General features: G+C 38.8%; 1 protein-coding gene across 1 annotated transcript in view; it reads left to right on the top strand.

Annotated features, from left to right (window-relative positions):
• CHN2 (chimerin 2) overlaps positions 1-12479 on the top strand; it is a 158585-nt gene that overhangs the window by 876 nt on the left and 145230 nt on the right. The window lies entirely within an intron of this gene.

Raw genomic sequence — 12479 nt, 5'->3', positions numbered from 1 at the left:
CCCAGGCAGCCTGAAATTGATAGCAGTGATACGAGAGTACCACTGCCTGCTGCTTAGCTCTCGAGCAATTACTGTAATATTTAAGTTATGAGAAATTGGCTGAGGGTAACATCCTGGCATTTCAGTGGGCTGAAGGAGTAAATAGAAGCATGAGCAACTTAGGGGTTCAAGGGACTTGTGACTCAGTGTTTTATTTGAGGTGCCAGACAGATTTTTAAGAGCGTTTCTGAAACACAGCAATATGTGCTGAGAACAGCAGACAAGCTCTTCTGACTATCAGTACAACTCTAGCAAAATATAAATAAATGTAAAGGCCAATGAGCGACTATGTTGTTTTAAAAGACAGTGTATGTAACTTACGCAACATATTCTATGCCACTGTTCCAGTGTTCAACACTTACAAACAGATCCAAAGAAGGAACTAGGTCCTAAAACCATTTTTTAAACAGTTTTAACAAAAACCCACAAACATTGTGAACCCTTATTGCCTTAACTCGAAAGCACCTGAAAGAAGCAGGCACAAAAAATTCTGCCTTGTGTTCACATTCACAATGCAAGAGTTGCAAGACCAGAATGAAAAAAAGCAAGAATGCAGCCAACTTTATGGTGTATTATTGAAGGTGCTCATTTGGGCAGTGTGGTTTTATTTTACGCATCATTTGTATATTTTTACATTTAAGTTATGTGATAAAACCAGAAACAACTTTAAAAGCCCAGACTGGAACCTGTGACTCTCTTCCTTGGTGCTTTAACCATTAAGCTGCAAAAGCATGTCCCTGGCTTGGAGAAAGTGTGTAGCTCCCTTTCTCCATGAATCTCATGGTCTTTCTTGCATACTGTTCCAGAGTCCGCGGAATGATACGGAACGCTTGCCTTTGAATCCCCTCTGGTTTTAGTAAATCTGGGCTTCAGGACCTGTCCTGTGAATTGAGAAAGGTGCATCCCCTGCAGTGTTGGTTCAAATGCCTGAAATGCAGGGATGAGTGGGTGTTCAGGTGCATCCTTGGTGTGAGCAGTTGATGTCATCCAACTCCAGGTGGCTTCCTGCTCACCAGGTAAAACTAGTGCCAAAAGTAACATCCAGCCAAGGAACTGAGATCTAGGCTTTAGCTGTACATCATTAAAAGATGTACATCAGGAGTTGACACTTGATAGTACCTTGCTTTGTATGAAGCCCTTAGCTACGGCCTACAAGAGTTTGTGGTTTATCCTTTGTATTTTTGCAAGCGTGAGCACAGCTGAGCCTTGGCCCATGCCTGGGGCTCTTAGGTGCCACAGTAGTACAACTAAAAAATACTGTCAAGTACTCTATAAAGCAACTGGGTGCCCTTGACTTTCATAACTTACGACCTTGGGATGTTTTTTGGGTTTGTTCCAGTTTATTCAATCTATATTTCTTCTATGTGTATACTAACCAGCAGTTAAATCTGCTCAGCATGATAAAATGGCCAATATTAGCAGTCGCACCATATCTGCCTATGTGCAGCTGTGTTCTGGCTGTCTGTGGTTTAAGTTCTCACAACTCAGCAAGTCTGACAGCATTTTGTTTACATGGTCTAAACAAGCAGTCTTACCTTAAAATTTAATTTTGTAGAATTTATATGTGTGCTTAACGTGCCAATATGAAGATTTCCAAATAGTATAATTATTTCTATTCCACAGAAGAGGGGAGGTTATACTACCACAGTACATTCTACTAATACAAAAAAGGAAGTGAAGTTTGAGGTTGATAGCAGAATACCACACTGCAGAACTCAGCTCTGCCACTACTTATTACACTGCCAAAGCTCAAGAATGTGTTACTGCAAGTGACCATTGGTGATAAAGTGTTTCTGCTTCAATTCCTGCCAATTCATGTCAATGAGAAAGTTAAACAGTTCAAATATATTTATTGTGAGGAAGCTGCCAAAGAATTTTATGGTGTAGATATTCTGCTTGCCTGCTTATATTTCTATAAATGTACAGGTGGGATTTATAGTCTTTATTTGAACCTGTGTCTAAATAAAAGGTCAGAATGGTTCTGTTGTGGAGTGTTTATAAGCACTACCTGCCCAGTGTAGTGGCAGGGTGGTGAGCTGTTGTACAGATGGGGAGCTAACATGCATGGAGAGCTATGACTTGAACTATCCACTAATGGTAAAGCAAATATTCATACTTAGGAGTCTGTTGCCTCTTCGATTTCACCGCTGGAGGACCAGTCTCTCCTCCAGAGCTTGTCTCTGTGGTCTGTACATGCATCTCAAGAGCCACTATGAGGCTGCTAATTATAGGTTCAATAATATTAGATACTTGTTACAGGCCCCATCTGACAGAAGCTTATGAAGGACCTTTTTCAGTAAGCTGGCGCTCACCGGTAACAAAATCTACAGGAGCGCCATGGGTATTTGTATTGTATTTCTTCATATATCATTTCTCCAACCTCTCTGCTTTTGGAAACAGAACTTAAGCTGCCCTGACTGCCAGCTGTTGTGTTTGAAATGGCTGGGGGAGAAAGAAGGCTGATATGCTGGGGGAAGAAGGGGGCATGGTAATCAATTACATTAAGTATTCTTTGGACCTTGGATAAATCTGCACACCATATAAAAAGCTGAAATTATAATTACTTCCACTGGGAATTCCACTTTACTTTCCTGTAATCTCTTCTTTAACACATACCCAGGTGATCTATTAGCTGTATTCATTGCAAACCCCTAAATTTTGTTCTTCTCCCTAGATGGAGAGCTGATTTAACCTCAAGCAGCATCTTTTCTTTCTCTCCTATCCTCTAAAGAAAACCATGCATGTTTTTATACTTTCCTTCGTGCTGTGGTCTCCTTAAATAGACATTCCCTCGCCAGTGCCCATCTTAGTATTGACCTTTATTCTCACTCAATAGAATATTTCTTTTTAAAACTTTTTTTGCTATTACTGAAACTTCTCAGCTTTTCCCTGGCAAATGATCCACCTCTCCCACTTTGTCACTAGCTGCCTCCAGTTTCCTCCACCCAGTAGCCAAATACTGATTATACAGAACTGATGAACTTGAGACTCGACTTTCTGGAATGTAAATAGAAGCCTGAGTGAAGAGACCTTTGTGGCTGTGCCTGTTTTGCTTCTCAAAGAAGCAACAAATGCAGCATGTTTCCCACCTAGGTTCGGTGCAGTGGTATTTCTAGGCACTGTACTTCTTTGTGCAGTTGTGCCATCCAAAGTTAGTACAAAGCTGCTGTAAATGCCAGCTGGCTTTTAAAGCTGCCCTTCCGCTTGAGAAGTCTTATGGCAGATGCCCTCCCTCTGGCAGGTGGATAGGTGCATAGCTTGGGCTGTCTGTCAGGTGAGGGTCCACACCGAAGGTAAATGCAAATACAAGCCTGATGAATGATAATGTGTAACCAGGCTGCCTCCGACAGCAGGACTCAGACTGTGCCAAAACCTTTGCATGAGCCTGAGCCTGAGCCTGTGCTGTGAGAGTGGTAACGCTGCAAGAATTTGGGTGAGAACCCAAGGCAAATATGTAAATGCTTGTGCCAGTGTACCAAGTATTTTGTTTCTTCTTTGAACTCCAAAGACAAGTTTGCAGGTGTTAGGCTGAAGGGGTAGCTCAGCACCTTTCTGCTTCCCCTCTGAATTGGTGCTTCTTCATGTGCTTTGTAAGCACTTTGAGTAATACCTGTCAGTAGAGCAGATGATGGAGTTAAAACACGTAGGCAAGCTTTCTGCTTCAGGCCAAGACGGGCTTGTGTGTTTTGTCAGGGCATTTTTACTTTTCAGCTGGGTCCACTGCTCTAAAAACAGATAGCTGCTTCTCCCCTTAACCCCCTGTTTTTGTAAACTCAGTTACTGTAGAGAACTGTTACAAAGTCAAGTCACTGATTATTGATGGTATTTTTTAAATTGAAAATATTTTTTTTTGTCTTGAACCTCAGAGAAAAAGGCCTTTAAGTATCATTTAACCAGTGATCCTTATTTAATTAATAATTAAGTTTATGGTTCATAAACTAATACTTGGAATAAATTGAGAGGTAACAAATTGTTGGGGTTTTTAAAATAAATGAGCATGAGTTGTTTAAAGGAAGCATAGTTCTCAATTACATGTTTTTACACAACCTCTACATTTTGAGAAGGATTAAAAAATGCTTATCCAGGGAAGAAGAAAAATCTTTGATGGTTCCAGTAACTTAACAAGGTCAAAATAAAATATTAAAGGCTCATGACTCTCTGGGGGTCATGAAGGTGCTATGATGTGAAATAGGCAGATATATTATAAAAATGAAAGTCAACATGGACCGATTTTAATTAAGATGCAAGCAAGTGGGAAGAAATTAAATTACTATTGTACAGAGATTCAGAGGGATTCTAACTGGGAGAAAGATTAGTAAATGAAAATAGATGTTTATTCTTAATGATTTAATAGAAATAGTGTTGTGAAATTGGTGCATGAAAGCTATTGAAATCATGCTTTCATTATGCTGATAAGGTGCTACTTTTGATTTTTAAAAGGCCAATAAGGGTTGTTTTTTTTTTCTGTTCTTCATGCCAAGCTTCTGCTGGCTAGGGTGTTCTTGCTCTAAATGAAAGCTGAAGTCTTTTGTGTCCAATGATTACAAAGAACTCACCATTCTTATTAAAAATAATAAAAAATTCAAAAGGGAAAAATGCCATAGTACTCCATTCTGATGTAGTGATTGATTCAACAGATAGTTACTGAACATGCAGGCTGTGATTACTGAAAATAAAATAGCCTGGAAACTGATACAGTGCATGTCTGCTTCACAATTCAGCTTTTAAGCACTCATGCTTTGTAAAGCAAAAGTCCTGTTCTTCTTAAAGATCTGCTTGTCTTACAGACATATGTGGAGGATCAGGTGAACAGTCTTTCATGCTGTCATGCTGATGACCTTTTTGGATATCTGTTCAATTGGAGTTCTTCCCTCCTGTTTGATGGTTCTAAGGAAGCTTACATATGCCAAATGCTGAGTGATAGGAATATTTTTACATTGATGACTGTTATAATGAGTTCTCTTGTATTCCCTTGATCATAATGTTTTACATGTCCAAAATCATCATAATTTGGCCACTGTGGTACACAGGTAAGTCTACCTGGTGTTTAAAACAAACAAAAACCCCACCTTTTTTCAGAACTAGTTTATAGACATACCTTTGGCTAAAGGGCAGCCAAATTTGGCTGGATTGGCCTTGCTTGCAACACTGAATGCTGGCAGAAGCTGTTCCCATGCTGGGCAGCCAGTCGGTTGTCACTCGCTCTTCTCTTCTACCAAGGGAAGAGATACCAAGGAGATTAAATATTTGGAGAACTCTGTGTTAGGGAATGGCACATTAATTTTGCATGAAAAAGCTTTTGTTGCAGGGAGATGTAGGAGGATTTATACAAGAAGCTATAAATCTGTACTTCTATATATATCACATTTTTTACAGGTGTAGTCACAGTTTGTCTAAGAATTATACAGTATCTAGTGTAAATGTATAGTTTTAACTGCTGTGAATAATGACCTATTCTGCTGTCTTTTTCTGACCTTTGAGAATGTAAATTTGAATTTTGCATTTGGAGATGGTTATTACCAACTATGAATCATGCAGAATTCAGCAATAGTTGTTTCATCACCCTTTTTTACTCAGCAACACTCCACATCCCAGGGCTGGAGGGTGAGTGTATCCCTGCAGAAGGAAACTGATGTTGCAATAGTGCTCTCATAACGTTAACACACTTCAGAGTTTGCCCGTGAAACTTGACACAGTGCAGGCTGATGTATTTGGTAAGGTAAGGAGAGATTAAAGGGTTTTTAAAATTCAGAGGAATACACACAAGTATCACACACCTTGCTTCTGATATTATTGAACAAGGTCATCGCAAAAGAATCAGTTCAGTAAATAAAACATCTCTTCTGAGGATATATTTATCAGGCAGTCCAGTTCCACGAGACAAGGTGTTTCCAGTGTGGTGCTATTACTGACAGTGTAGAAAGTACTAGGTGGGCACTTTCTTATCATCAGTAAATCACGTGTCACCTGCTGTGACCTGGGTGTCAAGTCACATTTCTCAGTTTCCTCTTACAAGCTTGTCATGTAGCTATTCCTCTCCTTCTCTCTCATCTTCTTGTTAGCTGTCTAAACATCACCTGTAGCTTTTAGATAAAGTGGTGTGTTTGTGGTGTTGCACTTTTTATTTCATCATGGAGGAAAAATGGATGTTAGAAGAGGTGAAGACCTCCGTTTGTAAATGAGGCTCAGTTGTTGAGCAGATGTTTAATTGCTAAAAATTTGTCTTGGCTTAACAGATTGATTGGTTAAATGTGGCAAGAAAGAAAAATGGCAAGTACACGTCATGTACAGGTATATGGGGCACAGCCATTGATTGCAAAGGCAGGCACGAGTTCCGTGGAGAAGTAGTTCTCTGCTAGCAGTGTGCTATGTGCCAGGGAACGTGCGCTGTGGTCAAAAGCAAAAGAAGCCTAGCACTTTCAGCATTAAGTTTGCCATCAAAAGTCGTGCATGTCTGCTGTCACATTTTTCTACTGTGTGAAGCTGCACTGATTCCACCTTAATTCCCCAATAAACTAAATCAGTTTGCCACAAAGGAAAGAGGAAAGGGTGGGGCGACCGTGAGAGACCCAGACCCTCAGTTTTGTGAGAGACACATAAAATTCTCAATTTTCAGCTTCTCCAAGGCGTGTGTATGGTTGCTGTTAAAGCCACTTGAGTGGTGCTTTTCGTGTGGCTGAACTAGGGTTTTCTTTCAGTGCATGTAGTACTGCAATACTTTGACACATTCCACAGTGCTGTGGCTGCACAGACAGTGCCAGTCCTCGTAGGTCCCATTTTTAAGCAGTTACAGTTTGTGTAAGCATGTATGACTTAACAGCAAACCATATCCTCTCCTGCCCAGGTGTTGAGGGTTAGGCATGCCTAGAACAGAGACACACATTAACTGTGGACCTCTTTGGCATGGAAAATTAGAGATGCTGGTGGCTGACCTGGGCTGTTAGCACATTTAGATAACTTCGCAGGAGAACGATCCATCAGCTGCTGTTAAGCACAATGATAGCAGCTCTGCCTGCAGTCCCTGAGCTGTATGTAAGCTGGGAAGCTGGTGAAATATGTGCGCTATAAAGCTGCTGTATTCTTTAACGCTTCCTTATGTGTCCACTGATAGTCACTGTGGGAGATAATCTGCTGATCTGACCTGTCGTTGCCGTTCTTATCTGTCGGGCTGGTAGAGTTACTGCTGCTGAATCAGCACACCTTTACTTCTAGCTCCTGAGTTCTAAAGCCAAGGGCTCTTAAAAGAGAGGAAAAATTGGGGGCGAGTTTAAAATACGGAATGCTGACGTTATGTTTTGCAGGTTACAAACAAAACCAAAACCCACACCTGTGTTACAAGGAGACCTGACAGGAGAACCTTACTAATCATGTGCTGTATTGAAAAGTATATAAATTTGTCTCAAACTCCCTTTCTTCTTTTGATTGAAAGGCTTTTTCCCTCTTCTCCTTTGCCTTGTGAATACATGAACCATCTGGATTTATGATCCAGCTACAGCTGGATCACATTTCATTCTTTCTGATTCCAGTATTAAGGCTAGCAATTAATGAACTTTCAAGAGCTAGAACAGAAATTTTCATATAAGATTCCTCACAGCTCCAAGATTTAGGGCTCCACAAAAAACCTGAATGTTGCAATCAAATTTTTGTAATACACGGAAGTGTAATAAAGCTAAATTTATTATTTGTAGGTTTGGTTTGTTAATGAAAAACCCTTTATGAAGACAAGGTGTTAAGGCCTGACCCTTCAAGCTGCTTGGTTCCTTCTGTTCCCACTTTGAGTTAGTAAATCAGCAGCTACTGGATGGGGTAGCTGCTTTTCTGAACATTTTTATGCAGTTTCCATTAAAGGAGCATCTGCTGTTATGATGGGACAAATTATTATAAGCTATCTGGTAAAACTCCCCTCATCCAAGTACATAACTTATTTAATATTCAATTGATTTATATTATATATAGCTATATATATAGTCATTGGTGATGAATTTCAAAGGATTATGTACAAGACTTGAATTATATGTAATTTCTATAAACACTTGCTTCTTGAGGGAGCATACTCTCCATAACTCCTGATCTGCCAGGCAAACCAAGATGATGGACAGCTTTTAGTGTCATGATGTGATAGCTCTCTATTTGTTTTATTTTCAAACTGAAGCATGTAGTTAGAATGTTTCATGTTGACAAATGTACTGAAAGAATATTGAACCCTTTGATGTCTTAATAAAAAATGGATAGACAAATTTCAATTCTAAGCTTCCTCATGCTCCTTCGTCTCTAATGTATTGGTGTATGTTGGAAATTTTGCTGAAGTTTAGATATAACTATAAATAATGAATAGAGCTGACTGTCACAGATGAAATTTAAGTCTGGAAGATGTATTAAGCCATGGAAATAGTGATTGACCGGCATGCTTTTTTCTTCTGTTCCACTATGACACTAAAACCAGCATTGAATCAGTAACCATTGAAAAATAAAGTTAGATGGAGGATGGAGGTAGGTAAATGTTATATTGGTGAGTATCCACAAAGTTATGTAGACAAAAAAACCCAAAAACAACAACAACAACAACAACAAAAAAAAAACCAAAACCAAAAAAATTTATACAGAAAGAAAATCAGGATCCTGAACTCTCTTTACAAAGCAGGTTACTGTATCAGCCCATGTTATTTACCAGGGTGGGAATGTATGGTTTTTAATGTAGAATTGCTGGTCATTTTGGTAGTAGATGATAGTACACCTAAGCATGGGAGAGAAAAAGCCTGATACAAAATGTTGAATGCTGGGTTCAGGCCATACCTGGTGTTTCTGAGTGGATGCACAAACAGATGAGCTCTACGGCATAGCACCAGTCCCTGGCCACAAAAGCTGAGGTTGTAGCCCATTTTCCTCCAACTGGACCAACAGGTGACTGTCAAAGTGAAGAATTACCCTGTGCTGCGGTTGCGTTTTAGGTACCCGTGTGATACAGTAGCATTTCTGTGATATGAAGTTTCAGGGTTTTATGGAATTCTCCAAGAGCTGCATTGCCATCCACAGGGTGCCTGAAGTGAGCACTGTGGTGGCTTTCCCTATAGCACTTTGAATGATTTCTCCTGCAACTTGAAAAAGTATTGTGAATACATGAGGTTTTTCTGGGCATGCTCTTGGGTAGCATGGTTGGTAGTGCTTTTGCACGCTGCTAAACAGTTGTTTTATTTCCTTTCAGAATTGATGGATTAGTTCCTTCAATAAGCTCCAAGAAAGAAAACCCATGAAACTCTCCTCCCAAATCCATTAAATTGCCTTATACCATTGATTTTAAAAATAAACCTGAAGAAATGAAGTATAAGTGCAAAACCAGAGTTAAGTGTCTTATTTTTAATGATTAATGTAACAGTAAATCTTTAAGCACTGCCAACCTAAGAAACCAGCACATAGTGTGTGATTTCCTCTAGCACTACAAAATAAGGCAAATGTGCACAGGTTATATATGGGCTTGTTTGCACATGAAAGCTATTTTGAAAAAAGGTCATAAGAGCTACACTGAAACAAAATATACTTTCAGACATGGAAATATTATGGAATAGTTATTCTGGAACAGCTATTCCTGAACATTGTTCAGTTGTGTTACAGTAATGTAGATCATTGACTTAAAAGCTGTAGAAATGCAGCATTAATTATACTCATTTGTTGAGTAACACTAAGCTTCTCATCTTTCATTTTCCTTTCTGCTGGATATATTCTTGGAAGCTCATTGCTCCCTTTTTTCAGAGACAGAATGCATTCCTGGCATCAGAAATTTCAAACTGAACCTGCCATTTTCAAGGATTTTTTTTTTCTTTTTATTTAGTTTTATGTTGTTTATCCCAGGAGCTGATCACATGATGGTTTAACTGCAGAAGGATGAAACAAAGGTAAAGATGATTAATTTCAGAGTAAAACCTTGCTAAACAAAACAGGTCATTATTAGTTAGAATTGTTCATAGACATGTGAGAGGTGCAGTCAGGGCTGGAGGTCTACTTTGCTGAATGTTGTTGAACAGGATATTATAATTACTACTGTACCACTTATGCTGACAATACATTATACAGAAATCAGGTGAAAAAGTTGATAGCTGTATAAATATAGAATAAATGCCTGTTGGGAGAACAAAAATCTTGTAACTTGAAAAATACTAGGAGCATGAGGGTGGTATGCATAAATTAGGTCAAAATAGTGAAGAATCATCACACTTTTGCTAAAGACATGCATGAAAATGTGTATGTATGTTTAAGAAACTAAAAGGAAAGAGAATGTTTAGGAAAATGGCAGGAATTTGCTCCCTGCCCCCCACGAGCCATTTCTATTTTAATTCTGTTAACTGAGAAGAAGGAGGTGCATTGTCTCTAAAGAGTCACTGCAGAGAACTTTGGCTCGTGGAAAACCTTTTCTGTGTTGTGTTTGTTTTAGATCTTTTGATCTCTTTTGGTTTGATGAGTGTGTGTCATCACTTGGTATTACAATTGCTTCCTCTTGCTCAGATGTGACAGTAATAAATACATTTGCTGAAAAGTGTAATTTAAAATTTATGTTATTCACAGTTATTGGCAAGTATGCCTAAGTGATGAAAATGAGGGAGAGTCTGGTTCAGGTTGATTTTTTTAAAAAGAATTTATTTGACTTAATCAATATGCATAATAACCTTATGAAAATAGACTTTTCAAAAACTGAGTAAGAAAAAACTCAATATAAAATAATTGTAAGTGTAATTGAGTAGTGTAATTTACTTTCACTTTACAGGAAAAGGCTTTCAGTCCCACCTCTTAAGCAGATTTAGAAAATGGCACACTGGCTCCTGGCAGTAGTGTATTGATTGAAAGCGTCCAAAGCATCTAGAAAGCATAGGTGTACATAAATTTGTCTGAAAGGGATGTGTTTTATGGAAGGAAACTCCATCACTGTCTAGGGTTTGTAAGAAGTATATTAACTTCAAAACTACCGGAAATACTACAATATATGATTGAAAGCGTGGTAACAGCAGGATTTCTTTAAAAACTCTTTTTTTTTCATCACTCTGTAAATACTTAACTAATCTTCACAGCACCTGTTTCACAACTGGGAAGAAATTAGACAGAAAAATGGAACCACTTAGCGACTATCATGAATAAAATTAAAGTCTAAATAGAATAAAAATAGAAGATCCACCAGGAAACATTCTTTGTTCATCAGCAAATGAACTGCAATCCCTCCTTGGACCTCATTGGGAACTTTACCTCATGTAAAGGACATATTTTTTCCCCATTCATATGTTTTACCTTGTTTTGGTTTTGTGTAATAGTGTGTCCTAATTTGGCTTATACATTTTTGATTATTTTTATTACATCAGTTTTTAAATCAGTAAAATTTAGTTTTGTTTTGTTTATTTGGTTTTGTTTTTTCCTCCTTTCTCATATGTGCTGTTTTCCCCCAGGTGTAAAGCTTTTCTATGCTTAGGCCTGGGGTTAGGTAGACTTACGCTTAAACCAGTTAAGTAACTGCAAGAAATGTCAATGACATGAACATTGTTTTATCCAGGATTTATGTTCTAACAGTTACTTAGTCTGATACTGACTTTCCGCCCCCTTGATGATCAGACTGTTCCGGAGTAAACATTTCAGAACAGATTTATTCACTGCTATGTACTTAAAGAAGTTGGTGCTGTTCATTTCTGGGGCTGTGGAGTGCCATTTGGAGTAGCAGCTGCTGAGGTAATGATTTGGATATGTCCCCTACCATCCTTGAAAGGAGAAACATCGTGGGCGCACGAAACCTTTCCAAAATATCAATGACACGCAAGCCTGAAAGCATTTGCATATTTTATTTTAACAGATTTTTTCCCACCATGAATATGTTTATCTTGCTTGCAGATACTAAGTTTGTGTGTGATGTCAAGCAGGAGTGACTTCAGGAATTTTTGTATATCTAGGGCTCTCATAAGCTCAGGAGCAAGGGCATTTTCTTCCTGATTACCTGCCAGGTTGTGACAAACTTAAAGAAATATGATCTTATGGGTAAGACTTAGTAGTCAGCTCTGTTTGCTGTATCTTGTGATTTATTGGAGCCCACAATCCATGTAATGGGAGATGCCAGCTCTCATTTTGAGGGAACTCTTAAGAAAGAATGGGAAACTCGCCTTCAGGCCTGGACCAAATTTCTGGAGTTCTGAGAAAAAAAGGAGTGCTGAGGTTATTATTTGAAACCTTGAAACCAAACCAAATTTTAAGCCAGCCTGTCTTCATCCCACTGCTCCTCTAAAACCAGCCAGACCTCTGCCCTTCTGCCTAGTAAACACACAAGTGTTTATAATCTGTAATCCTAAGGGACCAAACCTTGGGGACATCAAAGAGTCTGCCTGTTCTATGAGAAGTTAATTTCTAGTAGCTGACCTGACAGAGCAGTGTTCAGTTCCTGGCAGTGCAAAAGGGAGTCAGACCTGATCTGCTAC

Source organism: Hirundo rustica, chromosome 1 (assembly GCF_015227805.2).
Source record: "Hirundo rustica isolate bHirRus1 chromosome 1, bHirRus1.pri.v3, whole genome shotgun sequence".
NCBI lineage: Eukaryota > Metazoa > Chordata > Aves > Passeriformes > Hirundinidae > Hirundo > Hirundo rustica.
This window is presented reverse-complemented; position numbering and strand designations above follow the sequence as displayed.